This window comes from Miniopterus natalensis, chromosome 8 (genome assembly GCF_054644295.1).
Source record: "Miniopterus natalensis isolate mMinNat1 chromosome 8, mMinNat1.hap1, whole genome shotgun sequence".
In the NCBI taxonomy this organism is placed as follows: domain Eukaryota; kingdom Metazoa; phylum Chordata; class Mammalia; order Chiroptera; family Miniopteridae; genus Miniopterus; species Miniopterus natalensis.
Window position 1 is genome coordinate 63,168,946 of NC_142088.1, and position 25,401 is coordinate 63,194,346.

A 25,401-nucleotide genomic window follows, 5' to 3' on the forward strand; every position below is an offset into this window, starting at 1 on the left:
ACTTTCTGTGACAAGTGTCAAGCTAGAATATCAACTTCTTGAAGGAAGCATCAATGTCTTGATAATTTTTGTATCCTCAGTGCCTGCCACAATGCCAGGAACCTTGCAGGGTATTAATAACCACAGGTTAAATGTGAATACATGCAACATAAATGTAACTCTGAAAAAAATGAATATAAAATCTGCTTTAATTTTCCTTTTAACCTGATATTTGAGAATGTTTTACTCTTATCTGTTTTACGTACACATATACACACATAATATATACATCTGGGCAAAAATGAAAGTTCTAAATGTTATTCTCAAAAGTACTGCTACTGAATTCACATCACTCTTAATTGTAAATCAATGAAAAGGAGCAAAAAAGAGTTTCTTCAGACTAAAGTTTATTTTTTTATTTTGCAGGGATGTTGATTTTAATCAATAAAGAATTATTAAAGCACATTTTATTAGAGTAACTAGTAGAATTTAAAAGGAAAAATATATTAAATGAGCATAATATCAGATTCTATTAACAACGGTTCTTTTCATATGTAAATACCCACTACATTTAGAAATGAATTTGCTGTTTATTTCAGGGATTTGTAAGTCAATGAAAGATACTGATAGAACATTACATAGTAGATACCATATGAAGTATAAAGTAGTATAAATTTTGAGATGCAATGAGAAATATCTTTAGCATAATGATACACCTGAAATTTGTCAATTATAGAAGTAATCATTTAAATATGCTTTGATTAAAATTCAATTAAGTTATTAGTCCATGAGAATTCATCTAAATGGAGGTAGAAAAATAGAGCTTATTAAAATTATAAAAGGTATAATTTTTATCAGATCTAAATGTTGATACTTTAGATATTTGGATTCAAATTAGATTCAATAACTAATTTTTTATAAAATGTAATATTAAAATAGAAATGAGAATATAATTTCCTATTGAAATGCTGAAATATGATTTTTTAAAAAAAGATGAATCTAGAAACATTTTGTTTCAAGATAGAAAGCTCAGAACTGATATTTCAATAACCCAGCCTGTATTTCATAGGCTAGATGTGTCACAGGTGTGATTAATTGCAGGCACAATTTTCTGCACCTGCATTCACCTGCTTGTGTGTTTAATTAGTCATAGGTGCCTAACTTTGAGGATAGAGAACTTGAAAATAATACCTGGAAATTTCCACTTCATCTGACATAGAGTTAGTTGAAGGAAAGTGTCTTCAGTAAATACTTAGAAACTTCAGTAAGAGATATTACATTTTAAAAGTGGGCATGGGGAAACACATAATGTGAAAATCAACTTTGAAGCTGTTTCTCAATTTGAAAAGAATTACTCACTAAATGATATGACTATGTAATGTAACAATTATATAAGAGGTCACTTGGGCAAACATTTGGTTCCTCGATTGGAATCGTCGAATATTACTTTGAAAAAAATATTTAAATATCTGAATTTATAAAATAAGTATCTCATTAGAATCTTGATGATCATCACATGCATTTTAAATAAACAACCCTCCATCACTATTTGAGAATGGTTTGCATTTGGAAAATGACACACTTTCATTTGTTTACATAATTGCAAATATCAGGTCATACATGCTAAATAATTAAGTTGAGTCATTTAAAACATAAGAAAATATTTCTACCAGCTTAACTTTATCATTTTAATAAATATGGCTCAATTATGATGATATGAATGAAGAGAAAAAGAGGAGATTTACTGAGTTTTGAAGGAAAAAAGAACAGCATTAGTGATAGGTGAGGTATAAAGTGATGAGGAATGATGGGTCCCTAAAATTTTCTTGCCAGAAAAATGAATGGCACTGACAGATTGTCAGTACCAAAAGAACTATGCAGGATTCAATAAATATAAGACTGAGTTTTGGGAGGGAAGGAGGAAATGGAGGCTAGAGAAAAATATGGGAAAAGTAAAATTTTATATTTAAGATAATAACTGTGGCTTTGTGTTATACTGTTTTTATTGGTAACCTGATGCTAGGTCCTAACATCTTTCACTGATGCCTTATGGGCTCTCCTTGTAAAATAAATCATCATACTAATTCATTCACTTATTAATTTTTAATGTTACCATCGACAGAGTCCCTCTGGGTGCCTGTATGTAATTACCAAAATGGAGTATGATCATAAAATGAATAGAAACTAAATTCAGAATTAAATAAGACAGGTCACCTAGACGTTAGGAAAGGCCTGATATTGAACAAGCTAAGCCATTATCCAGCTAGGAACAGATGGCTTAAAACCAAGGGTGTATGAAGACAAGGCTATCCTTAGGGCAAGGTGTTTTTACAGAGGAGAGAGGGAGTTTTTAATATAAGAAACTTTTCATCTGTGTAACCGTAAGGGAATACTATTTTCAAGGATACTTTATTCCTTTTAAATTGACCAGTGAGCATATTTGTCCACCTCGCCTCTAGATGACATGTGTGAAGTATTATTGGAACAGCAAAGTTGGTATTTGGGATGTTGTGTCACGCATCAGTTATGGGACAGCCGTGCATTTTCCCAGCCCCTGCTTCATATTGGTCCATGGCTCAGAAAGATTCTGGCACTTCAAATTTTCTGTTCGTCTGCAGCAATTTACAGATAGTCTCTACTGATATTTATAATTCATTGCTTACTCAGACACTGGATTCAACAATTCAGACAACTAAATCATGAGAATTTTTTTTTTAAATTTTGTTTTATCTTTCAATCATTCGTAGCTCTGGGGTTTTAGTTCAGGTTTCTCAGAAACCTTGGCTCTTCTGTGAGCCTCTCTGATTCTAGCACATATGCTGAGATAGACGTTGTTATATAGCATGAGTTTTCATAAATGGAAGTAGTTACACTGTGACTGACTAATTAGATATTGTGATTTTCTTTATTATTTTTTCATCTTTAAACACCATCCAAATCTGGAGCTAGATCTTCAAGCGCAGAGAAAGACTATGGTCACCAAATAAATAGATAATTTGCAGTTGCTGTAAGGGACTGACCGTTCTGTTGGTAGATGGCTCTTGGCTTTAGTTGCACCCCCTCTCCTATCTCTATCCTTTGGAGATATGAACTGTACTGCAGACAAAATTGCAAAGGAAATGCTAAAGGCGATAAGTGAAAAGGAGTGAAAAGGAGAGGATCTTGTAAATGTAGAATGAGGGAATAGTACTTGTGGTGTCTTTGTCAAATTTGATCAGCCACTTGATTGCTTTGAGTTTGCAATCTATGAAGTGCTTATAGCTGTAAATGCATTTGTTAGTGAAACTTCTTTAGAATAACTAACTTTTTTATTATGAATCTGTAAGTCTCTAGCACCAGACTTTCCCCCCCCCACTCATTCAGTGTATTGTTTCCATAACAAGGAATTGTGAAGCCTCTCCAGAACAGAATGATCACTTTAGGGCTCTGGCCTAGCAGATACAATGCTATCTTTTGGAGGTATGTGGATGTCCTACATTCTCAATCATTGTATCACTGGGCTTTGCTTCTCAAAAGGTACACATTGATATGTCTAGGTTTCTAAATACATTGTCAATAATAAAATTATGGATATATTAGTAAAACAAGATGCATTTTTTATTTTACATTCACTTGTTTATTGGTATGTAAAATGTTGCCCTATGAATCAACCTAAAGAAGTCAGGCTTTACTCTGCAACTTTGAAGCACAGGGATGGAAGTGTTTTCTCCCCCTAAGCATTTAATAATCTCTGGTCATGAAACTGAAACTCATGAAATGAGGCTCACCCAACACGATGAGTTCTAAATTGAATTATACACGTAGAATGTACCAAACAAATTAAAATCAGAAGGAGATCAATATTGCTGGAAGGGCCACAGAAAGGTGGGAGTGAGACTGGAATGTTCTACAGCCATAGTTAATATTTGAATCGACACAGGAAAAAAAAGGTCATATTTCACAGAGCAAATATGCATGAAACATTTGTGGTTTAGCCGAACCCACCTTTGTCAAGCATGTATTTAAGCCATTCTTCCAGGTCCATGAAAGCTAAAAGCATGAACGAGTCCTCATCCCTGTCTAATGAGTTTACCGTCTCCTCCTGGGAACAGACTACAAAAGAAATTATAGAACGGGGCAGCTGGGCTAAGGGCTCCCAGGCAGACATTATTATAATGTGCCAGGGCTAACGAAGATTATAAAAATAAAGACTAAAAAGGTTTTGAGCTGAGTACTTCTTGAGTAAGGAAGAGGGAGGGAGGATTCTCGTAGGCAGAAGGAACTTCAGTGACAGAAGGGAAGGGAAAGAAGCCGGAGAAAGACAATCTCGCACGATCTCACTCACATGCGGAATCTAAGGAACAAAATAAACTGACAACATAATAGATCCAGAGACCTGGAAGCCTGGGACCGACTGAGGGACCTCGGAGGGCAGGGGCGAAGCGGAGCGGGAAGAGGCTAACCGAGGGATTTGTATGCGTCACCCACGGACACGGGAGTGTCTCAGGAGACGCTGGTCAGGGCGAGAAGCCTGCGGTGGAGTAGAGAGGGTGCAGGAAGCTGGGAGGCCCCCTGGAAAGCCTGTGTAGTTGTCACCCTGTGACTTAGGGAGTGGCAGCTGTCATAGATAAGAGGGCGGAAATGCAAGAGCCCCTGAAAACAAAACTAGGTGACTTGCCTCGTGTTGGGTGGGATAAGACAAGGAGTGAGTATTATTCTGTAGTAATAGGCATCGGTGTGGGCCAATTGCAGTCATTTTCAAAGGTCCAGAAGTTAATAAGGAACAGATTTAGTGAAAAGATAATAAACTTAATTTTGGTCAGTTAGGTTCTCATGAAAATAAAAAAGGATTGTGTCTTAATAACAACCATTTAAGAAAAACAAAACACCTTATTACAATTAAAACAACAACAACAACAAAACACCTTTAAGGCCACTTGGGAACGGAATGAACACCAAATTAGGAGAGTGGTGATAGATAAAACCAACTAGAAGAGATACAGGAATAATTTGCAGGTGGCTAAGTAGAGATAGTGACAGAAGGCTATAATTTAGAAACATTTTAAAAAGAATGGAATGAAGGTATAAAGCTTGCATACCTGTGGGACAGAAAGAAGATTTGAAACAAGAAAACTGACAGTGATAATTCTGGAAGAGTGGGACATAAGGATTGATTGAAACATTGAGGTCCCATTTTTGAGAGCCTATTAATAATGCAGTAGAGATTAAGCAACTCTGGAATATGTTCAAGTAGTGATTTGAAAAAAATATAGTGAAGAATTAAGGGTGAATTTGTGCAACAGAACACCAAACCAGAGCAAGATGACACGTGTACAGTGACCAGCGCTAAAGATATACAGACATCAGAAAAGTAAATTTACTTCAAAGTACAGCCTTGTGTTATATAATCTCAATTCGATGTGACTGTATCACTTTCACTTAGAATATTTCTATATTTTAAGAACTCACTTTTTATTCATGTATACTCTGCACCTAGAATAGAAATACATGTTAGGATAAGTGAGTCATCTAAAGAAGTCATAAAATCATGTTGTATGTAAATATCTTATTTTACATTATTTCATGCACCAGAAAGCCTATGGCCTCTAAGGAAAATTATCCAGGATCGGGGATTACAAGCAAAAGTAATAAAGAAATCCAGGAACAATATATGCAAAGATTTCATTTCATGTTGAATTGGAGCCTGAATTTCCAAAGCAGTGAAATTAAAATTACAAAACACTAGAAGGGCACAGTTAATTTCTCCCAATGATTCATCATGAAAATTACAAAATACATTTATCATCAAGGGAAAGACATTTGCGTAAAAAATGGACGAAGGCTTTTTGCTGGGATGTTGTTAGATCACCCACCAAGTCAAAACCGTTGTACATTTTGTTAATATGTTACTGGAATAAAATAATGCTGTGCATTTAGCACTGGATTATGTGGCCTGCTGCCAAAATTTGAAGCTCTGATTACAAGGTGCAAGTTTAAGTAGTTTCTCACTGATTTATGCCTCATGCATTATAATTCACTGACTGAGAGTAAGCAACTCAATTTCTTCACTAGACAGTAAAATATGTTTTTTGTTTTTTTATTTTAGTACTTTTAAATTTTGAGGTTAAGGTAAAACAACACACAATATGATAAAATGAATATTATTTTAAGATTTAAAATATTGGATATTGAACCTAATGCACTTTATTCTTTTTTTTTTTTTTTTAATATATCTTTATTGATTTCAGAGAGAGGAAAGGAGAGGGAGAGAGAGAGAGAAACATCAATGATGAGAGAGTCATTGATTGAACCCGCAACCAGGCATGTGCCCTGACCAGGAATCGAACCCCTATCTATTCTTAATCTTACTGTCAAACAATCATAACTAAAGAGATGTAAATTCAATTGTGTAAGTTAACAAGGCTTATAATAAACATCATTTTTATATGTAGCAAGTCAGCTCATATTTTTTAAAATGACTAATATGTAAATATCTTCTCTTATAGCAAGAGATGTTATAAATCATCATAAAAACCCAACTGATACAACACTTTTATATTAGGACAAATTCACTAAGTTATTTTATGGACTTTAATGCCTTACCAATTGTTTAAATATCCCTCCCCCCCATCCAACACAGAAAAAAATTTAAGACTCCTTTTACTATCTTTTCTATAACCTTCTAAATTATATTTCTCAAAAAATAAATATAAAAATACCTGTATCTTTATATTTGAGTGGATTAAATGAGCAAGAGATGAAATTTTACCTAACCACTGATATTTTTATTTCAGATACTTCCTTCTTTAATTGCTGTCATCATGACAGAAGAAATCCTCATTTTTAACCAAACATTCCAGATTAACTGAATTGACTAATAATATCTAACAGCTTGACCTTAAGGAATTAGCTTAACTGTCAGGCAAGAGTGAAACCATATATTTTTGTGGCCAGTAGTCCTTTCTTGGTACCCAGAGTGTAGAGGGAATAAGAATCAGTAAAGGAACAGGCAAGAGCTCCAGAATGGATGAGAAAAGGGAATCCATGTGGAGTAAATCAGGGCCATTTTCAGGCAAGTCAGAGAGTAAAGTGGGGGACCTGGAAACATTGCAGTCACCTGAACGTAACAGGGAGCGTTGGAACAATTGTCCATGGGGCATTAAAGAGAAAAGTAGAATCAGCCTGCACTGGGGAAACTAAATTAGCAAGAATATGGAGGCTGACACCTTCCTGTCCTCCAGATGAAGGACAAAGTAATTCTTTTTCTGCCTCCCACACACTACAGACCTGAGGCCATAGAAAGCGAATGTGTCCAAGAGACTTGGAAAGAAATGGTTTTCCACGGGAAGATCTACCGGTTGCTGCTATCCAGCAGTGTTACAGAAATAGGGATGAGGCAGAGTCTCCAGGGCCTTCGCCCTCCCTGTAAAAGACTATTTCAGGACCTTGCTGGTAGATCAAGGATACCAGCAGCCTCCAGGGACAGAGACTCCTAGTTTGTGCAGGGTCAGAATACATGGGAAAGCTTAACACTCTCATGATGAAAGGTGTCGTTAGTAAAATAAAAGTAAATTTTTATGTTGGTTACTTTCTATGTTACTTCTTAATATTAAAGTGAATCTTTGCGCAGTGGCAGTGTCATAGCCAATGAGGTTTATCTGAGGCGTGATTATTGCTAATTGAAAACTTAATATTAAAGTGAAGTCTGGACTTGGTCTGGTAGGTACTCTCTGGGCTGGCCCCTGCTTCCTGCTTCATCTTATCACCTAGAACTCCCTAGGTCTCTAGGTCTCTGCTCCCATCACTCTAGCCCTGTGTTACCGGTGTTGTTTCAAGTCTCATTTATCAAGAAGATGACAACTCTATATAAAATAGAGGGTAGCCCCATGCCAATGACTCATCCTGCTTTAGTTTTCTTCATAGTATGACTCCTGGTCATACTATGTATTGTTTTGCTTACTGTTTTCCTCTTTTAAGAGGAAAGTTTAAGTTTGCTTCCTGATTTTAAGTCCAATGAAAGTGAAAATATTTTTGTCCTGTTTTATTTAATGCTGTACTATTTAATTCTCTAAATTAAATAGGCTACACTTAGTTTTCTTCTTCTTTACTTAAAATATATGAAGTATGCTAATTTGAAAAATAATAAAATTCTGTGATAAAAGCTTTGTGTATAAGTGTTGATTTAAAGCCAACTTTGGGTGAGAAAGATATTATTTGTTGGAACGAGCCAAATTGGATAGGCAATGTATTCATTTCTCTCTACTGAACAATTTTAACACCATAATAGCCCCTAAATTAGTTTATAACACAAAGATATTCCCAGTAATTAGAATAACATCTTTTGCAGATTGGCTAAGGCCTTACATTAAAAACACAGTAATAGAATTTTCTTATTCCGATAGCTTGTCTTACTCTAGGTAGGTCAAAATAGCATCAACAGAGTATCGATTATTCTCAGGCAATATTAAAACATACAATAGAAATTGATGTATTCCAGTTACATCACACCTCCATAAAGAAGTAGAAACAAGAAAACATATTACCTACATCCGTATTAAGATACAGAGATCAAACAGAAGTAAAAGTATTCTATTTAAAATTATATCCTAGCCTGTCAGGGTGTGGCTCAGCAGTTGAACACTGACCTAGGATCCAGGAGATGGAGGTTCGATTCCCGGTCAGGGCACATGCTTGGGCTGCAGGCTCGATCCCCAGCAGGGAGCGTGCAGGAGGCAGCTGATCAATGATGACTCTCATCATTAATGTTTCCATCTCTCTCTCCCATCTCCCTTCCTTTCTCTGAAATCAATAAAGATATATTTTTAAAAAATTATATTCTACATGCCTAATGCTTGAAAATTATTCAACCATTAATCATTTAATAAGTATATAAATAAATAATTTCCAATTGTTTAACTTACAGTTTATTTTTAAATAGAAAATCAAATTCCTATAATAGTAAAGGTCACTTTGGATTAACGTAATGTCTAGTAATTGTAAAACCATATTTTAGATTGAAAAATATATTAACTAATTTTTTTGCTTTTTTGAATTTTTATTGAATTTCTTGGGGTTACATTGGTTAATGATGTTATATTTGTTTCAAGTGTACAATTCTATAATGCATTATCTGTATATTGTATTATGTGTTCACCACCCAAAGTCTAGCCTCTTTCCATCACCATTCATCTTTGTGTTTGTTCCACAATGACTTGTTGGAAAACCACTATTTATAAGATGCTATTCTAGATTCTGAAGGAAACATAAAAAATGAATAAATTTGGCCCCTAAAAAATTGTGAGATAAAAATTATATTCTCTTCTGCTATCATTTCACAAGAAGGAGGGAGGGATAGATAATGGAAATATATAAGGCTATACAATTCTCATACTCAACTATCTTATAAAACAATCATCTTGATCTATTTTTTAGCTTATAGTTCAATATTATATAATGCTTAATTATTAGAAACTTTTATAGAAACATTAACTTAGCTTTTTATTAGTGTAATTGTCTTGAAATATAGTTCTTATGGAGAATACGTATATTAGATATTTCAGTTACACTTTGATACTTTTTTTCCTTATTTCATCTCAGATAAAGCACAGTATAGGCATTAAGCACCAGTATTCACTCTTAGCAACTCTGTATGGAGTTAGTCACCACTGTTGGCTAAAGATGAATATGTGTGCAGTCAACTCCTAAAACACCTTCATTGCAATGTAAACATGTCGATATGAACAATATCAAGTATTTTCTAGTTAATTATAACACTGAATTAACAAAAACAAAAATATTTTAACCATCAAGAAATGCGTTGCTATCTTTTAGATTCCAAATAAAAGATACTTATGTTGAAATGAAACTTTGATTTATCCACTCCCCGCATGCACTTTCAGTAATGCTGCCATCTATGAGAAGGATTGATGAATATAGAAAGAAGACGGATATTCATATTGCTTTAGAGTGAACTATGGATTATATTCAACAGATGGCTCAGCCTTTTTACACAGAAAACTATTAGTCTGCACCCTATAAAATTGTCATTTTCCGTGGGTTAAAAGTTCTTGTGTATTGGCAATTTTATATGGTTCAGTGAAATTACTTTTGAGCTGCTTCTAAGGAAGTTACTCATCCTCTGCTAAGGATCTCAAAATATTGAAGGCATTATGAATAATGTCTGTGGAGAAATGTAACTCAAGGCATCTTGAAATATACCACACACCAACTTCAATTTTCCCGTTTGTAAACATAATGATAAAGCTGGGCCTAGAAATATAAATTCATTATTTGCTTTACTTTCATCTAAACTGTGATGATGTTGGCCAGATTAATGAATTCACAGGGAAGCATTGATGACTTCATCTGTTAAATGACAAGGGAGTTACATTTTTTTTTAAAGACATAGGCAAAGCATCAAATATTTTGGGGGAGATTTTTAAGAAAAAATATTGCAGTTACCCAAAGACGTTGGTATTTTTTGTATTCTTGGACATCACACCATTTCAGACCTCAGTATTGAACATAAACTAAGGAGAACTGGAGAATTTCTAATTTTTCCTACCCTTTTCTCCCTGTAATTTTTCACTGTTGTCTGTCATACAGTGGATAGAGGATGTTGCTCTCAGGTTAATGGAAAACTCAAGAAAAATAGTATATTGTGCATCTCATGTTGTTTCTGTTGTAGGAAGCAATTATGTGTTTAGTTCTAAGTATATTCTGTTGAGCTATTGACCCATCTCAGTTAATGACATCGGGAGACTGTAAGCCCTGTAACACACTGAGGATCTGACCACTTAACAAAGAAACAAACAAATAAACAAAAAACTCTACTTTATTAGATATTTTTAAAGAAGAAAACACTATTATGTATATTTAGGTTTTGAACCCACTAGGCAACTTTTTGTCTTGTCCTCTGTCTTGCAACAGTCAAAATGGAAAAAAATAAGTAAAATAAAATTGAAGACCCTGTGGAATTTTTTCTACATCAAAACCACAAAGTATCAAAGGGCAGGATCCAACACAATAAGCAGAGTTCATGTTTTCACAGAAAACCTTTGTTCTAATGACTCATTGAAAAAAAACGATTAACAGTTTAGGAAATTAATTTAAATTTAATTTGACCACATTACCTCTTGGTTGGCTCATGATTATCTTCAAGTAATTTTATAAATAATTATTTCAAATGCTGCATTTTGCTATACCTTACAAAGTAACTAAATTAAGAATTTGAATTATGCTGCTTTAGTATTTATAGTTAATCACATTCCACTTCATGAACAGCTTTTAATTGGAATTTAAGCTTAAAGTCAATAGTAAAAAGCTGAGCTGATTTGAATTATTGTTGAAAGATCTCTTCAATTTAACTATTAATTAAATAAAATAATATAGTTTTTAAACAGTGTCCCTAAAATGGTTTTAAGCCTAAATACATTTATGTGGTGTGTAGACTTTAGATTATTGTAAAGATTCCTCAGTATTTTTACTTAGTATATAAAAAGATATTATTTTAAAGATTTTTTCCCAATCCACACGTTATAAATTTAAACAGATAATTGTAATATTATAACTATAATATTATAATTCCACCAAATAGTGTTATAAATTTATGAAATAAATAGGAGAGATTGAGAATTAAACATTTGTGGTGTCTTGAATTAAATTTCAATTTAAGAAGTATTTGAAAGCATTTTAGAAGATCCAAGTGGTGGGCAGGTTGGAAAAGAGAAACTTTGAAGAAAACCCCTATGATCAGAAATACTGGAAGCACCAATAATTGCAATCTGCGAATTTATGATAATATATATATTATCTTGAGAATAGTCCTCTTGAGGATTAAAATCCATTTGAGTTGGGAAATGCAATAGATAGACAAAGTGAAAAGGAAGTAGAATGGAGTAAGTGCCTGTGTCCTGCCATGGAATCTGATTGTCACTCGGTCTTTAGATAGGCGGATGGGGCAGGAAGTTTCAGAATTGGGACAGACTCTGTTTTGCTACCAATTAGCGGAAGAACTCTAGGATAACCAGTTACCATCTTTGAATCTCAGTGTCTTTATCATATCCACATTCAATGCTATCTCTTCCACTAAGCATTTTTTTTTTTTTATTCCCACAGCTAAACTTTCTCTCTCCTATGAAACTCCAGGACACATGTTTCTGTGCCCCTCTTGTAGCTGTTGCACTCAACTTGTCCCATATTTATTTAAGCGTGTGTCTTAAATAAATGAATAAATGACTCCCCTGGAAAATGAACTCCTTGGGGGGAAATTCCTTTCTATACACCTTTATGCTATGAAAATATATAACAATTTTCTGAGAGTAGGTGATAACTATCTGCTTTAAAAGCAACTTGGTTAGTTACTTAAAAATGCCGATTCCACAGATTAGTTCTCTAGTACTGTGCTGTGCAATGCAATAGTTACCAGCCGTGTGTATTTACTAAGCACTTGACATGTGCCGCGTCCTAAGGGAGATACTCTGTAGTCGGAAAATGCACACCAGATTTCAAAGACTTAGTACAAAAACTGTAAAATCTTCCATTCATGATATTTATATGTTGATTTATGTTGCAATGATAATCTTTTGAATACCTTAGGTTAAGTAAAATATTTTAAAAGTTAATTTCACCTGTTTCTTTTTAAATTTTTAAAATTACCTACATGTTCCACGTTATATTTCTTTTGGACAACACTGGTTGAGAGATTTCTGATTCAGTAGAATACTGTGCATTACACCAATCCATATTTTTTAACAAGATCCTCAGGTGAATCCAATATGTACAAAAATTTGAAAATTACCAGGTTGGCACATTAAGTGCACATAGTTGACAGTCAATAAGTGACGGTGGTGGTGGCACTTCGCATCATCTCGTTAGGGCGATAATATATTATCATGTGAGTAAATTCTATCAATGAGTGAAAGTCCTTGCATTTGGCAGTTCTGATTTTACATACTAGTAAGGCAAAAAGAAAAGGTTGCCACCATTCTGAATGGCATACTGAATGAATGACAAAGATTATTTGAGGTCATTAGGAACAATTAGCACCTTGTTTGCTATAGTAAACAGGAGCTCTGTTTTCAGTAAATGTTTCTTGCCAGCTTCAAATGAGAGGCTGGTATCCTAGGAAAAGACCAGGCAGAGGAAGGTAAAACTAAATAAAATTGTGCTGGAGGACTTGGCTTTTAAAGCTAAGGGGTGAGTAAGCCTGATTAATTTACACATTGGCCCATTGTTGGTGTAAATTGAATGAATTTGAATGGATTATTGAAAGAGCCGGGGGTAAGGAAAAGGGATACGTGAAAGTTCCAATCAAGAAAAGTCGAGAATGCGTTGTTTCCTGTGTACGCAGGGAGTAACAAAATGGAATATTAAAGCAAAATGCATTTCTTTTTACACTAGTCTGAATTTACAAAGTTACAGCTTCAGTTCATTCTGACACTCAGATATAAGAGAAAGCAGAATATTATACAGCAGAATGTAGTTAATGAAGCGTTTAGGGAAGGAAGCACACCTACTTTAAAACTTTTTTATTTATTCTGATTTAACCCAACAAACAAACAAACAAAAAAACCCTACATTCCTTAACAGTAGCTTGATTAAAAACCGTCACAGAACAGTTATATTTTCCCTCAAATTCTGGCTAAAGCACAGTAGATAGATTTTAAAAAAATAAAATAAACAAGATGTACTCATATGTCAGTCAGTTAGTCAAGCCCATCCTTTCCCCTTTAACCAATCCCTTTAAGAAAAATAAACTACTTTTCTATCTTTGCAAATAAGAGTGGAGGGGAGAGGGGCTGGGACGCAAAGAACCCTTTAGTGTTTTAAATTCTCTACAAGGCTTACTGGGAATGACTTAATAGCTTTCTGAGAGAACTGAGGTTGCATTTTGTGCCATGGCAAATTTAAATCCAGGTCACAGAGATGTTAAATAGCAAATGACATATTTGCTGTGCCACCCAGCTGCCTCCTCTAACGCACCAGGACTGCCTTCTGAACAAAGTCAGCATGCCAATGTTAGACTCTGAGCAAGTGGTTTTGTTGATCGGGTAATGCTGAAAGAAGAAATTCTGCCCACAATTAAAAAGATACTCAGTTCAATTGCTAATTCACCCCTGGAGTGTCAAATAAATGACTTGCCTCTCTGAAGGAGCCCTAACCCTGCACCTCATGAGTGAAAAATTTTCAAGCTGTTCAGTGAGTCAGACTTGAGATTGAAATATCCGTGGAGGGAGAATGCTCCCTACGCTAGATGGCAGAGGTCACAGGCTATCGTCATCAGGTTACTGTAATTAATCTTTTCAAAAGATGTTTTGCCTCAAGAAAAGCTTGTTAAAACAAAAGTTACAATCATGGTTATTTTGTGGTCGGGTGTGGAGGATTGTTTGTGTTGATGAAATCCTAATCGGTTATCTCTTTTATCATAGCACAATTTCACAAGTGCTTTCTTCCAAATACTCTCACTGGCATGTCTTAGGGCTGTGAATCAAAGCCACATCATTGATTAGTTCCAAAGTTAAAACCCAGAGCCAGAGAATCTGTGAAGGGCAAGAGCTGAAGGCTTTCATTCTTGATGTCCTGGAGAGTCATAGCATTGGGGTCACTGGGAGGGAAGATGGGATTGGTCAACTTGGAGGAAGACAAAACACGTAGCTGAGGATATTTCTTACTTGTCAGGCCAGTGTCTGTCTCTTAGCTGTGACCGAGATCTCTTGACTAGGCAATAATTGAATTCTAGTAAAGCTGTTCCTTGACATAGCTGCTTGTAAGAATAAGCTGGGGAACTTCACACACACACGTTCTGGAACCATCCTAACTGTTGACCTTGTGATTTCTGAGTTTAGGGCCTCATTTATAAAATTATTTGAATAATTCTCTTATACAGCCAGGTAGGGGACATCTCTGACCTCTTCTGTATGATTGTTGTTCATCTGCAAAGACACATGAACTGACCCATCATTCAAACCAAACCAGATTTCTTGACCCTGTAGGACCAAAGTTACTCTGCAAGGTAAAGTATAAAAAAAAGTACATGATAAAAACATATGTACATTTATTTATACACAAAACAATCCTCCCTTCAGATATACTAAGGGGTATTATATACTAATTTTTATTCCAAATCAAAGAACACCTTCAGAAGTGTCTTCAGTCTGATCACACCCATGACTATTAAAAGTAGGTGAGAGGAAGAAACAATTTCTCCATTAATATATTCTCTCTTGTTTCCACATTATCTTTGGGGTATTTCAGGATACTGAAGAACTTTCTGCATTTTGGGAAATCACTCTATTCGAAATAGAATTCTGGTTTTAACATTTCCTGAGAGCTGGGGTGATGTGGTAGAGGGGTGAACTATTTTTACCAATTCTCTGGACAGTGTTTATCTGCACTCTCTCCTTTCTATATGCGAAACACAAAGCCAAGTGCTTTGAGGGGCATGAAAGTTGAATCAGATATTTATATATTTATTTTGCCCACACAGAATTTATAGTCTTTTAGGGGAGATAAGCCATATACATAAATATCTGTACTATCGCAGAAAGCATAAACCATGAAAGAAAAGACTGATTAATTTGATGACATTAATATTTAAAATTTCTGGGCATGAAAAGGTACCACTTTATTACAGTGAAAAATCTAAGTTGCAGAATGTGAGAAATTATCTTCAATGAATAAAACTGATGTAGGAGTAAAATCCAGGATGTAAAGAACTGTCAAAAATGAATATAAAAAAGACCAACTACACATTAGAAAACAAGGTAAAAATATGACGAGGAAATGAATGGAAATTGAATTGTCAGCAAAACATAAAAAAGTTACACTAACTCAATAGTCATCAGAGAAATATAAATTAAAACCCTAAGATACAACAAACATCATTTTGCAAAAAAATTTGTCTTATAATAGCAGTATTAGAATGTAAAGCTATGGAAATTCATACATCTGGTGAAACTATAAATTGGTGCAACCTCTATGATAATGTCAATTTGACATTATCTAGTCAAGTTGAGGGCGTGCATACTCAAAAAAAGACATTTTATTTCTAGGCCTATGCCTGTATTAGTTAGTGTTCTAGTTGGAAATAAGTGGCACACTGAAATCAGATAACTAAGGAGAATTTCATAAAAGGATCATCTAGCAGGCTTTGGGCAGGCTTAAGAGAAATCAACCAAGGACTGTGGAACCCCAGAACTGAAGTCAGCGTGATGTCACCACCAGCTCTAGGTGGAAGGTGTAGGTGGGTGGTTACTAGAACCAGAGGACAGTGTGACAGCTTTAAGAGAAGGCTGCTGAACAGGAGCTGTGCCCCTCCGTTAGGGGAACTGTCAGCGGTGACTCGGGAGGGCGGGAGCCCAGGAAATAAACAACTCAGGTTCCTTAGTCTATTGCTCCCCCAAATCCTAACCAACCTAAAGCCAGGGCAAGGGGTTCCATTGCTGAAGTCTATAAGTGTCACGATGCCAGGGCACAAAGCAGGGGTGGGGGAGTTTGGGGGAAACGACTGGCAAATTCAGTACAGTCTATAGGAAAATCCTCACTAATATACACATTTACAGAATGTCCATATTAGAAGTGTTTATAAGGACAAAAAAATAAATAAATAAAAATAGAAATACCCACATAGCCATAAACAGGCAACCCTCTCACAAAATGTTTTGAGAAAAGATAAAGCAAATGAAAATACATGGAGTACATTACCATTTATCATCTAAAACATGTAAAAATATTATGTGGTAGTTAACGTAGACATAATAAAAGTATAGAGAAATTCAGGGAAATGATGGATGGCATATTTACGGGAGAAGTTACTTCAGAGGAAGGGAGAGGGAGAGAGATGCAGTCTTGGTACATACTTACGCTAAAAAAATCGTGAGTTGGTTATCTAAAATTCCGGTGCAACTGTGTATCCTGTATTTTATATGGCAGCCTTGGTGAGGAAGGGCTATATAGCAGCCTCAGATGACAATATGAAGTGCAAATATCTTCTTCCAGTATTTTCCAACGTTCTCTGTTGTTATAGTGTCTCTTTATACACACGTACATACACATAAACACACACATATGTATGTATATACCTTTATTGATTTCAAAGAGAGGAAGGGAGAGGGAGAGAGAGAGAGAAACATCAGTGATGAGAGAGTCATTGATCGGCTGCCTCCTGCATGCCCCCGACTGGGGATCAAGCCCGAAACCTGGGCATGTGCCCTGACCGGGAATTGAACCTCGATGTCCTTGATCCTAGGTCGATGCTTAACCGCTGAGCCATGGCCAGCTGGGCTATTAACAGTTTCTTCTTGATGAGAAAAAGTTATATTTCTTATTTGGGCAGTGGGAACACAGGTATTCATTTTGTTATTCTTTATAGCTTTTTATATGTATAAAATAACCCATAAGTAATATGGAAAATATTTATGCAACAAAATAAGAACTGAATCATGTCCTAAGAAAGGTGCTCTGGGTAAAATACTTTAGGAGGCTGGAAGGCATAACTCATATCCAGTGGAGGGGCTTACAAAACCTTGGGCTATGAGTAAGATAAAGGTCAGTATATTCTTGGCAAAGGCACTATATGAAGAAAATCATGAAGACATTAGTGCACGGAAGATAATGAGAACAGTAATTATAATAATAATTAAAATAATACACAATATACATGTTTAAATATTATTTCTTGAGTGCTAGTGTCAAACAACATTTTAGTTTTTTTGTTTGTTTTTGGTTTTTTTTTTATGTTTCACTTAATTTAATACTCTCAAAAACCCTTTGAGATAAGCACCATAATTTTCCCACTTTAAAAATTAGCTCTAGGCCTGGCCGGTTTGGCTCAGTGGCTAGAGCATCGGCCTGTGGACTGAAGGGTCCTGGGTTGATTCCGGCCAAGGGCAGGTGCCTGGGTTGCAGGCTCCGTCCCCGGCCCCCGTTGGGGCGCATGCGGGAGGCAACCGATCGGTGCGTCTCCCTCACATCGATGTTTCTCTCTCTCCCCCTTCCATTCTCTCTGAAAAGCAATGGAAAAAATATCCTCAGGTGAGGATTAAAAAATAATTAGTTTTAAAGATATTAGGTAATTGATGCAAGTCCACGTAGCTAGTAAGTGGCAGAGGCAAAAGTTTGAACCCAAGGATTCAATACACACTGGAAAGTGCACGCTCACCAATAGTAAACGGCACCTGACAAGAAGATACACAGTGCATCTGCCCTGGGCTCGCCGTAGCTCTTTTGTGCTTTATGAGTTTCCTTATTTGATTCTTGCAACAATCTTGTGAGTTAGGTACCAGTCAACTTTATAGGATGAAACAAAGTAACTTGCCAAAGAACCACTGATTACAAAATAGTAGAATTTTATTTTCAACTAGTCCTACTGTTCTCCAAAACCAGCTAACCGAGGATGCTTTTTAATTTAGGTAATATCAATGGTAAGGTGAAGAGGAATAATAGAAAATATATTCCTGGAATAGATGCTGGGCATTCAATCATGAAGGAAAACTTAGATTTTCTTCTCTCAGTAATTGCTTGTGCTAAAGGTTATAGAGGTGACCATTGGAAGTTTTTGAACAGGGAAATAAATTGAGTAGCACTATGCTTTGAGAAGATTAATAGTAAAGTAATATGAATTTCAGTTGACAGGTTATTACCATATATTTGGATTAGTGCGGTTTAATTCACTATTCCTTCAATTTATTGTTGTCTTGCCTCAACACTTACCAGAGAGTTTTACATATGACAAACACTCAATATTACATGTGACAGGCAATCAATAATTGCATCTTGCATGAATAAGTGAATGAATGAATGAATGGTATATATGATCCACTGTAATGATTAAGAAAACATGTTATTTCTGACTTTAAAAGATGTTATGATACAAGGACTCTAAAGGAGATTCAGACATCCCGGTCTGCCACTGTCTTGCTTTGTTAGCATCCTCTCTATGAGTCTTAAGTGAGATGATTCCTGAGGTGATATTATCATTATGAGATGTTAAAAAGAATATGCATGTCTTGAGGGCCCACAAAGTACAGCTCCCATCCAGAAGCAGATGATTAAAAAATAGGGCTCTGAACTCTGATAATTATCTATAGCAGTGCCTATTTTAATTCTCCTGCAGAGAAGGGTGGAGGTGTTCCATTTCCCCCCATAGTTTAGCAGCCTTGCTTTGGTTGAGTTTTAAATGCTTCGAACCTACTAACAGTTGGTATTCATTTCAGATCAGTGTGTTGAACTTTAATCCACTCAAAACAGTAGTAATTACATAAATAGGGAGGGAAAATAAATTATCAATTGTGGGTCTGTTTTAAGACAGGATTCTGGTTAAGTATATGTTTTAAAATGTTTGATGGCATACATTTCTATCTATAGTGCTACCAAAGCTGACTCTCTTTCAAGTGTTTTCACACACTCAAAAGGGCTATTTATGAAGAACCATCTAATGATATGTACCTAGACAGTCCCCCTCAACAGAATCTAAAACAAAAATGATACCACCAAAAGTCTCTACCGAATTCGTCCAATACTTTCAAAAATTACATTTCTTCCATGAAATTGTCAACCTTTAGAGTTAATGAATTTATATCATTTAAATATTTCCAAGTGAATGGACTCATTTCAATACATGGTTAAAACAACAATAACAACAACTTCTTAGCTCAAGTCACTGAGGATAAGCTATCCTTATGAGCAGTTCTTTATAGAAAGAATACTTTCATTGGAACTTAAAAAATTCCACACATAATAAACTTATTTTTTTCAGTAGTAAGTTTGACCAAATTTGAAAGAAAATGTGTCTTAGCTATAAAACCATGTATAAATGAGTAAGAGAATAATTGTTTTAATGGTAGTGCTTTTCAAGTGCTATTTGTGATTCCCTCCTGATCTTAGGAAATATATATTTCAGGATTGCATATCCAGAACTTCCATTCATCATCTGTCACTTCAAAGTATTTCCCCTAAAGCCTCAATCTTGAAACTGAACCCTTTAGTCCCGGATGATTTCCACACCACTGTCTTCAGAAGCATTTTCTACGTTTAAAGTTCAAAGTGATGATACCAAGAAAAACCGTGTTCCACTATGTACTGTAGCAAACCTGTAGATTAATTTGTAGTTTTATCTCAAGGCATCAGCATATGGAACTGGACTGATATTCTGAAATATCTTCAGAAGTTATGTTGTAAAAATAAGATAAATTATTTAACATTAAAACCCACCTAGAAAATATGTTGATCTTAAGGAATTATAAGCAAATACTGTAAAGCACTTTTTAAAATAAACAAATTGAAAGATTATAATAATACCTCATCCTTTCCCAAACTAACAGCTAAAATGGATGTCTAGATTTAAACACACAAGTATGCATTTTCACCACACAGTTCTTTAACAGAGTCTATTAGCCCTTCTTTTAATAATCGAGTTCTTTTACTTTGCTTATAGACCTTGAATTTGCTGAATTTCATTCTTATTGGATATAGTGATTGATATACAGGAAAAGCAATTGCATTGTCTCTCTTATTACGGGGTTTAAAAATAAACCTCTCATTCCCCACTAAAATGAAGTTAAAAGCATACCCTCATTATGGGTTATGAAGGCAAGGACAGGAGAAAGGTGTGGCATACGGAGAGATCCACTCCTGGGCTGCCACTCTCCCATCATAAGTCCTGGCACAGTTAGCTTTTCAGTGCCATAGGAATTCAGGCTATGCCTTTCTTTTAGCAGATTCATTTTGGTCAGATAGAGGAGCAGGGCTTTTTGTTTTGTTTTGTTTTTAATATTAATACACTTTTTTAATAGCTGATATTCTGAGTAAGTTTTAAACCCATGCCTGTATAATGATTTTATATTTTGGTAAATTTCAGAATAACTAATTCCATCAGGAATTTGGGGGTATGAGGATGTGTAGAAAGAAGATCTAGAAAGGCTGTACCTCACATACTTGTAACAAGGTCTGTGACTTTCCTTAATATCGCAGCAGGTACTTATGACAGTAACGCTTATTTGGTTAGGGAAAGTTTTTTTGTAGGCCTTGCTTGCAATGGACAGCCAATCATTTGGCAACAATCATATGCGATGAGTGGGAATAGTGAAAACATGAGCATTTTCCTTCAGAATATAATTTTCCAGGAAAATATCTTGCATTTTGTGTATTTAATTACTTTTTATGTAATTAAATGTGTGTATATGTGTGTTTGCATGTGTGTAGTTTATACTTTTACTTCTCCAATTATCAATATCAAAGATTAAATTTAATCTTTAAATTTGTCTTCATATTTTATGAAAAATATATGCTAATTTTTATCCAACATTTACCAATACTTGTAAATATAATCTGTGTTTTTAGACCCCGCTTTGCTATTATTTTTTTACTGTCTCTTCTTTTTCAGGAATGATTTTGACGTAATAAATTTCACTTCACAACCCTTTTAAACACTAAATTATTTAGTACTTAATAATACTAAATAATACTTAGCATTAGTATTAACTGACTTTAATGCTCATAACCAGTTCTGCTAGTATGTGAGTTTCTAATTTTATACTTTTAAGTATAATTATTCCCTTAACCAGGTAAAATATTTCTTCATACACTGTTTTTCAATAAGTGTGAATGAATGACATACTTTGCAAGCTCTTGAAACTCAAAACATTATTTACTGATATGAAAAGCATCTGGGTCTGACATAATGTTTTTGGGTTAAAACCATTTTTATAATATGATTATAGCTATCAAATATGTGCCAAGAATTATGCAAATCATTTCCACTCATTACCTTCAACCTTTATCAATAACCTACAAGATAGGGTACTTATTATTATTATTACCATTCTATATAGATGAGAAAACAGACAGTTGAGAAGTCGGGTATCTTCACAAGGATCACACAAAAATAAATGAATAATTCTCAGCTCAGTAGACATGAGTTTCACTGTCTTTGAGCGGGGACAATGAAATCATCCTTTTAATGCTCATTTTCTTTTACCTGACTTCTTTGTTGTCCACCTAACCATTTGCAATATTTTAAAAGTAATAAATATTAAAAATATTTATAATTAATCAACATTTTGTGGGATGATTTCTACATGTTGCTCTATATGTTAAAGCGAACTCTCTTTCTCCCTCCCAAATGGCCTCTTCTTTAGAGCGTCATTCTCAGTGGCACCGCTGCTCTGCCTACTGGAGTATGAATGTGTGGTGTTGGCACAGTTCAGTCTCCTTTACCTTTTTGGGTTTTTTTTTTGTAATTTATTCTTATATTGATTTTTTTCATCCGTTTTTCTACTAATCCCACTACCTTTGTCCAGACCCTCAACTTCCTCTTATCTTGTGTCACTCACACCACAAACCTGCTCTACAAGTCTGGGACAAAAATTCCTAGCTTTAAATTTTTATTTTACTATGTTGTTTATTAGGGTAAGAAACAATTTTTGTTTCTTGCTGTTTTTTGAGGTGTTTCCCAACCTCAATTAATGTGCCTCCCACTTTTGTAATTTTTACCATGCTACTGGTATGTTTCCTTTAGTTAATTAACTTTTCTAAACTCTATCAATGTATAATCCTAAGGTATAATATCTTTGGAATACAGATTAAAATAAATAGATTATTATGGGTAAAACATAATTTTTCATATACTATTTAAATAATAAATCATAGCTTAATGTTTACTTTTGAGACTATGTGTCTTACCAGCCCCACAATTATTAGCTCTGTCGCCTACATGAAGTCCACATTTCTCTAATTTAGGGGCCTCTTATTCCGTTGCATACCTTGTCTATCCTGCTTTACAGATTCCCTCTGGTAGTCTGTCTCTTTGGCACCAGAACTGTCTTAATTGTTTTCCTTATTATGTTTCACTTTTTTTGGCTGTTAATTGTACTCCCTAGAATTCCTTCCTTCTCCTTTCTTTCTTCTTTCATATTCCAAATGTCGTTCATGTTCCTTTTAATGCTTTACCCCACCACCCAGCGCCTTTTGTAACATTTTCCTCCGATTACTCCAGACAAGAAGAGCATTTCCATTTTGAACGTACCACATCTTTTATCATTTAGGTTTTTCCTTAACATATTACATTTAAAAATGTTTATTTAATGGGTCAGTCTGGGTGCCGTGGTAGCAGATGAGAGGGAATTAGACATGCAAAAGAGCTGTAGGGGGGGAGCCCCCTGGAAGGGTGAAGGGAATGGAGCAGGGCCAGACAGAGCCTCAGCTCACTGAGCAGATCTGAGGCCGGTGAAAGGGCGGTGGGGGAGGGAAGGCTGGGCAGGGAGAAGGTCGGACTGCAGCGTGTTGCTAAGAACGTCTCAGCCAGGCCAATGGGCAAGCTGGTGGGCAGCCCACAGGCACTCACTCACTGAGTGGAAGCTGCCTGGGAGTGTCTCTTCCATTGCTTGGAGGCTGTGGTGGATCCTGCCTACTATGCCTGTTGAAAATAATTATGTGAAAGACTGGCTGCTTTCCCATCACCACATTTCCCCTTAGCAGTGATTCCAATTGGCCAAGAATTGAAGGAAACAGACTGAAATAACATTTTGGAATTTATTCACTTCTAAAATATGGTTTATGGCTCAACTCGAGACCAAGACCTTTGATCTACTGATCTACTATTAATAAGATTGATGATACAGATGAAGTTCACTTGTTTCTGTACAACTGTGGGATGAAGGAGGCAGGGAATGGGAAGAAAGCCTAATAATTGAGTTTAAAATGATTTTTTTGAGTAGTGAGTAAAATAGAGTAGCCATTATTAAGAATATTTAAAATGAACTACAGAGGCAACATTTTAAGTTGGGTGTTATATGGTTTTACTTTAATAAATTTCAATTATTTAAGCCAGTTATGGATATATAATATGAACAGAACTGCAGAACATCAACTTCGATGATAATGATAATTCTCTATAAATAATAATTACATTCAAATATGTAGATATGATCGTTTATCCCAGGAAAGCTAAAGTGGGACTTTTAAAGGTTACCTCTAACATTTTTGTGACTAGTAAAACATTCTCTATTATTAAATATGTTTGCAGGGGAACGACATATTCTGAGACCTCTAAGATTCTTTGTTACAAACCATAGTACATTACCCATGAAGACATTAGCATCTTGTTCATTAAAATACAGTAGACAGTAAGGACAATGGAGAATTATGAAAATAAAGATGTTAGCTTTGAGACATAAAATGAAGCATAAAAACGGTGGTAACTAAGAGGGAAAATAATAAGAGGCTAAGATACAGAGAAATTGTTGCCTGCTCAAAAGGAGACTTGCTTTGTTTTAATGACAAACAAAATTTGGAATTAAGGACAACAACGATAAGGGTTACAGAGAAAACATGAAAAGCAAAGACTGGATGTAAGGAATCTGCCTCATAAAATCCAACAGAAATTAACTGCATGCCTTTAAGAAATAATAAAAACATATTTTTCAAAGATTTAAAAAAATTGAATTTTTAGAGAGAGAGGAGGGGGGAGAGAGAGAGAAAAACATGGAATTATTGTTCCACTTATTTATGCATTCATTGGTTGATACCTGTAATGGAATCAAACCCACAACCCTGGAATATCAGGATGGTGCACTAACCAACTCAGCTACTCTGCCAGGGCCTAAGATTTACACTTATTACTTGGCAAGTGATAGAAACCAGTTAAAGCAAATAGGGAAAGTTTAAATAAGGATGCCTGGTATAAGCACCCAATCATGAGCGCGCGCGCGCGCGTGTGTGTGTGTGTGTGTGTGTGTGTGTATTAGAAGCAGAAAGAAGTGCATGGTAGATTTCTCAGAATTCAAAAACAAAAAGATGTCACTAATCCTCTGCCTGTCGTTTCAACTTCTTTTCAAACATCTCCTTTCGTATTTTCTCACTTTGCAGTCCAGGTCACTGTGTTTTGCCATCTGTTCACATTGTGAGTGGAAGATGGCAACTCCGTGGCTTTGAAGTGTGTACTTTCTCTGATTGGCTGCTTCTCTAGAGCAGTTCCAAAGTCTGAGGGGGGACTATTGATTGGCCAAGTTTGAGTCAAATGTAAGTCACTGTGGATGTGGAAACATAGCCAGGAATGCAGGGACTCACAGCATCCCTGAGCCATTTGTAGCTTGCTCCTGGAGGAAGGCAAAACTTTTCCAGACAAGGCCCACACACTAAATGCAATAGACACCCGCTTTAGTAACAGCATCTTTCCGAAAGAGGAGGAATATAGTTCATGTAGTGCTCTCAACACCTGGCATTCTAACGTTTTAGAGCTTAATAAGCCAATATTATCCCTTTTCACTAAGCACGCCAAGCAGGAACATTTTCTCTAGAGTATAAGACTAGAATAATAAAACCCCATGGAAAGTTGCTGTTTTTTATCATCACCATATTTAAGATATTCTAAATAATATCGGTGATAAATACTCCTCCTTCCCAGGGTAGACCTCTTCCAACCTCTAACCTCCTTGGTATGTCATT

The 25,401-nt window shown here is 35.4% G+C and overlaps 1 pseudogene; it reads left to right on the plus strand.

Moving 5' to 3' along the window:
• Positions 1–7,576: 7,576 nt before the first annotated feature.
• LOC148092629 (U4 spliceosomal RNA) lies at positions 7,577–7,658 on the plus strand (annotated as a pseudogene).
• The last annotated feature ends 17,743 nt before the right edge of the window (positions 7,659–25,401 follow it).